Source organism: Perna viridis, unplaced genomic scaffold, assembly GCF_037379345.1.
Source record: "Perna viridis isolate PV_CMFRI_1.1 ecotype Kerala unplaced genomic scaffold, ASM3737934v1 SUPER_16.5, whole genome shotgun sequence".
NCBI lineage: Eukaryota > Metazoa > Mollusca > Bivalvia > Mytilida > Mytilidae > Perna > Perna viridis.
This window is the reverse complement of record NW_028288508.1, coordinates 6,408-12,814: the sequence shown is the minus strand read 5'-3', so window position 1 is coordinate 12,814 and position 6,407 is coordinate 6,408.

Below are 6,407 nucleotides of genomic sequence, written 5' to 3'. Positions count from 1 at the left end.
TAATAAACAAGATTATCTGCAAGTCATTACGGTAAAATATACAATGGAATAATGTATAACCATGTCTTGGCACACATAGTAATTTTTTTTTTGTTGCTCTCATTTTTACATTTCGAACAGATTTATATGTGAATATATTGAGGTATTTAAGTATGCCTAAACAACACCAAAATAAAAAAAAAATAAAGATATAAAATTTATATTATGTGAATTGAAAGCAAGTTTTAAACCAAAAAAGTATCGAATGAAATAATTTTGTGGCAATATATCAACATCACAGACTGATTGAGTACACCCGTTATCGCTGTGCTCGTGATGTGTACACAGGCCTTCTAGGAAAAAGCGTTGATACTATTAAAATATCCTATAAGGAAGGCATATGTTCAGCCTGTAATGATATAATTACTACAACTTTTTGTATTCGTCAATAGAGTGACAAAAAATAATAATATGGCGTCAAGATTTTCAAAGCAAAATGAAAAATTCTGGTAAAGAAGCCCAACTTTATTTCTTCTGAATTCAGGATAACAACAAAATATTAAAAAAGTAGATAACTACTTTTAAGTGCACAATATTTGGGAATATACACAACTAGTGTGTTGCTTGATGAAATATTGTTTTAATCAGGAACGCTTTATGCAAAACGAAATCCTTTAAATCGAAATACACTTCAGATACATGCAAATCGAAGTAGATAATCTAAAACAAGAGACCAAGAAGAAACAATATACATATAAAAGATAGCAGGACAGTAAAATAAAATATAAGATGCTTTATAAATGAGATGGGCACTTTAAATCTGTCCTCCAAATAGAAGTCCTCAGTCTTGTCGCTTTTTCTCGACTATTCTGTGTCATAATTTGTCAATGACTCCCAATGCTACATCAGTTTACAAAGACCCCGATGTAGCAAAATCATTGTCTTCTATGCGTAACAAATATGTTGTACCAGCAGATAAAGTCAACAACAACATTGTTTTTGTTTGCAAAACGTTTTAAGTCCAATGTTTATCATCAGAGGTAAACGTAGAAAATAATAGCAGTGATAAGACCTATACTGTAACCACACCCTCCAAAGAAGAGATTTTGGAAAACTATAAATCTGTGCTATCCTCTTTTGGTCTCTCTACCAAGGACGATGATTGTAATTTACCGCTTATGTACTGCATTCAACAAGAATCCATACAAACAACTTGACAAAGCTAGATCTGCAATATTTACCACCATTTTTTTTCAAAACTTTTAACTTCTATACTCACAGCTGTCAAAGAGGGTCTGCGGTCCTACCACAAAACGGGTTATTCCCGTAGTGGCATTAAATTAAAGTGGATTCTGAAAAATTCGAAAGAACTTTTTGAGACAATCAGTTCAAGAATATTATCAGAATATAATAGCATTAAAACCAATGATTTTTCAACAATGTATACTTCTATTCCCAATAATCATTTAAAATCTTGATTTGAAAACATTATACATCGTTGTTTCTTTTAAAGATGGTACACCTAGATACAAATATATAGTTCTTGGTAGAGATTCGTCATATTTTGTAAGAAATAATTCCAAATCATATTCCAAATATGCAGAAGAAGGTGTTACAAAATGCTGGCATTTTTAATCGACAACAAATTTGCCCAGTGTAGTGGACATGTTTTTCAGCAAACGGTCCGCATTCCAATGGGATCAAATTGTGCTCCTCTACTTGCTGATTTATTCCTTCACTTTTATGAGGCTGGCTTTATGGCTGATCTGATCCGAATGAAAGAATAACTTTTAGCTAGGTCCTTTAATCTCAGTCTCTGCTATATCGATGACGTATTATCTTTAAACAATCCTAATTCCAGGATAGATCATCAACTTCAAATGAATGCTCTTCATGATCGAGTTCAGTCTGCGTACCGTGCACGCCACTCAAAGGAAACCGCACTTCTACGAGTCCACCACGACATTGCCTCGACAACAACTGTTCCGCCGTTCTCGTTATGCTTGATTTGTCGGCAGCATTTGATGTCATAGACAATCCGATTCTGATCCAACGGCTTGAACACTCATATGGAATTAGTGGTCAGGCGTTAATGTGGATTCAGTCATACCTTCAAAACAGAAAACAACGCGTGGTTGTAGGATCGGCTATATCGAACGACAAACAGTTAACGTTTGGTGTTCCGCAAGGCTCTGTATTGGGACCTAAGTTCTACTGTATGTTTGCTAAACAAATCGGAGAAATCTGCCGTCGCCATAACATGAACTATCACAGCTATGCTGATGACACTCAGGTGTATCTCATATCAAAACCATCTGATAACTGGGACAATTTTTCCACACGGCTGGAAAATTGCTTAGCAGACATAAGTTCATGGATGCGATTAAACAGACTTAAGCTTAACCAAAGTAAAACCGAACTGATTGTATTTGCATCAAAATGCCACATAAACGATTTAAAGAACTGTCAGCTTATTTTTGATGGAACCATCGTTGGGGCTTCTGAAATCGTGAAAAATCTTGGTGTTTATTTTGATCGTTTAATGAGTATGGAAAAGCAGGTTAGTGCCATTTCTAGAGCCTGTTTTTTTTTTCCAAATGAGAAACATCGGATATATCCGCCCTTATTTATCAGACAATGCATGCAAAACACTAGTTTGTTCGTTAGTAACATCACGTTTAGACTATGGCAACGCCTTATTATATGGAGTCAACAAGAACATTACATCAAGACTACAGAGGGTACAAAACACAGCAGCTAGACTGGTTACTAGAACTAAGAAACGTGAGCACATAACACCTGTGTTAAAACGTTCACATTGGCTGCTAGTAGAATTTAGATGTCAATACAAACTCTTGCTATATACGTTTAAAGCTGTTACCGGACAAGCACCTGACTATCTTGTGGAACTGATTGAAGTTTACAAACCGTCACGATTGCTGCGTTCTCAGACTGAAACCCTTCTTGTCACACCGAAGATAAAAACAAAAACATATGGAGAGCGTCGTTTCGACAAAGCAGCTAGCAACCTGCGGAATGGACTACCAACGAAACGAAAAATCCTTGTCGTCATTCAAAAAAACATCTTAAAACGTTCCTTTTCAAACTGGCGTGTGGTGATTAGGTGTTTCTCTATATACTATGCAACATTGTTTTTACCATGATATACTTATTTTTAAGACTGAACTGATATCCATATATGTATGTACTTATATTTACTCTATTTACAATTTGTAGTTACTTTCAAATGTTTATAGCAATGTTTTTAGCTAGATTTCCCCCCCAGCTTTCCATATTTTGATGTGTTTATGCTAGGTTTTATTTTTATTTTTACCTTTTTTTTCGTCTCATATTTTATTGTTCCTATATAAGGTTTTTATTTTTTAAGGTATTTACCTCACCCGGACTTTTTAATTTTTCTGTTATTTTTTAATTTTTTTTTTATTTGTGTCCCAATCTTTTGTTTTCAATGATTTAAATGTACATTTTTTATTTTTAATGTTTATTTGTAAAGCGCATAGAGTAATTTTATTAGATATGCGCTATATAAGTATTTTATTTATATTATATTATATTTATATTGTGGGAATTTAATTTATAGCATCTACCCAAAAGAACTTGAGATAAAGGATACTACAGACACTGTGAAGTCAGCCTCATATCTTGAACACCTAGAAATCGATGGTAAAGGAAACCATTGACCAAACGTAACGATAAACGTGATGACTTTTCATTCAGAATTGTCAACTTTCCTTTTTATCGGTGGAGTAGAATGTGTGTATAGAATGTTCATATTACAACTTATATACGTTATGCTAGAGCTTGCCGAAACTACACAAACTTTTTGTATCGCGCTAGAGTTCTAACAAATACGCTTCTGGAACAGAGTTGTGTTGCTTCAAGATTGAAGTCATCACTACAGTAGTTTTATGGTCGTCATCATGAACTCGTGGATCGTTACGGTGTATCCATGTGCGCCATGAAAACTGATTTGTTCAAAGTGTCATAGTTTTCCTTTCCTTTTTCGTCTAACCCGAACTAGACTATTTATGAGCAACTCGGCGGGTGTTTCTAGAAAAGCAGAGGACGCTTACCCTACCGGTGCACCTGGTCCATGCTCCAAGTTTTTAGTGGAGTCCGAATTGCTCGTTTGCTTTTTTTACTTTGTATATATTATTTTAGTTACTTCATGTTCTTAGTTGTGTATGTCTGTTTTTCATGTCTGGTCTTTCTCCGTGGATTACATTATTTAAATTACCGCTATAAACTTGGTTCCCTTGATTAATCTTGTCCTAAATCGTGAGGCAGACAATACTTCATGCAGGGAACACCGTGAAATAAAACAAATAAAAAAAAATTTAATATGAGTTTCATGTTTCTTAGTTAAGGCATGAATCCGGTGATTAGAACAAGAAACAGAATGTTCATGATCAGGGGAGACCTAAAACGAAACGGGAAACAACAAAATTGTTAACAAGCCTGTTTTTTACGAAGGAAGATGGCAATATCATGACCATTAAACTTTTAAAGGGATCGTTTTAGTATTGTGGCAACATAGACTTTGTTATGTGTAAAACGGCAAAAAACACATTTTCACAGCTTCAGAAAAATGGAAGAATTTAAAGAAAATATGTATCTTTATATTTGTATCAGGTAAACTGGCATTTTCATAATTTTGAAAACTTATTTTCTTAAACTGTGCCAAATGACAGACTACTCTGCATATGAACCATTGCAAGAACTTTCTCTATCTTCGGTGGTAGGTAATCATAAATGTATCATAAATTAAGGTTGGAAATAACCCTATGTCTACATATCTTGTATGATTGGTTAATGTGATAAGTTCTCATATCTGTTTTTATTCCCTGGAACATTTATTGGAGAAAACATACCAATATCTATACGAAATTGTGCAAGACAAACACAAACGCACATAAGGAACAGTGCAAAATTAATTTGTCATTTAACTTCAAACTTTCAAATCTCTCGTTCGAAAATGTAATCCAGGGACAAAGACCAGACATGGAAAACAGATTGATTGATTAATTGATTGATTGATTGATTGTTGGGATTTAACGCCCGAGCAGCAATATTTCAGCTATATTTAGGCGATGAACATGAAATTGATAATAAAATGAACATGAGATGATGATGAATAACATGAGATGATGATGATGATGAAAAAGGGATGGAACACAAGGGCAACAGGGTCAATAAAATTTAAATTGCCGCTACCAAAAGGAAGGGATGGGTAGGATCGGGCAATTTAGCCTTCTGTGGCGGAGCGCAAAGGTTCCCACTCCTATAAAATACCACATCAGGGTTCTTTAACGTGCAAGGAACGAGACATATTTCCCGACACGGTGCACCACTATGGTTTGCGGTCAGGTTTTCTATATTATACTCTGACAACCCCAGCATGTAACACGCCAGGGGTACCCCATTCCTCCACCAGGGGCACACACCCCAGTTGCTCTGTGGGCAGAGCGCCTAGCCCCCCGGCTATGTTTCTGAGGACTATTTAGTCACCTTTTACGACAAGCTTAGCGCTTCTGCACGCATATTATTTTGACACCCAGACCTGCACGGGGCCATGAACACCAGACATACACAACAAAGAGCATAAAGTAACTAAAATCATACATACAAAGTAACAAAAGCAAGTGAGCAACTCGGACTCCACTAGAAACTGGGAGCATGTAACCGGTGCAACAACAGTTAGATAACTACATTAAAGGGACAAAGACCAGACATGGAAAACAGACATACACAACAAAGAACATAAAGTAACTAAAATCATACATACAAAGTAACAAAAGCAAGTGAGCAACTCGGACTCCACTGGAAACTGGGGGCATGTAACCGGTGCAACAACAGTTAGATGACTACATTAAAGCTGGAATAATAGTCTTTAATAAAAGATGAAATCATTCTTTTAAAATGTAGGAAAAAACATATATTGTTCGATGTTATTTTTATGATTCACGATGTACGTAAAACACATTATGATGACGGGGTACGAAACACAATTTACGATATATGATATAAAAAAGTGTACACGATCCGAGTATTACAAATTGCTGAAGTGCCGAACTGTGGAACACAGTTGTGGAAACAATTATCATAATACCTAACAAAAACGACACCTTCCTCGTAATATATTTGTTGTGAAGCTGTTGTGTGAAACTTTTATAGCCTAATCCGTTAAAACAATCACGAATTTAAAGTTTTAAATGCCGAGAGTATCCTACATAAACGTAATATCTGTAGCAGAAATATTTATAAAAAAAAATATTGAAGTTGTGGCTTACAATGCGAAATATAAAAATATATTGGAAATGGAATATGTAAACATTCAACTTTAACGTGTTTCTGAAAGTCAAATTTCTTTTTTTTTGCAAAAAGTTTAAGAACAATAATCAGAAAAA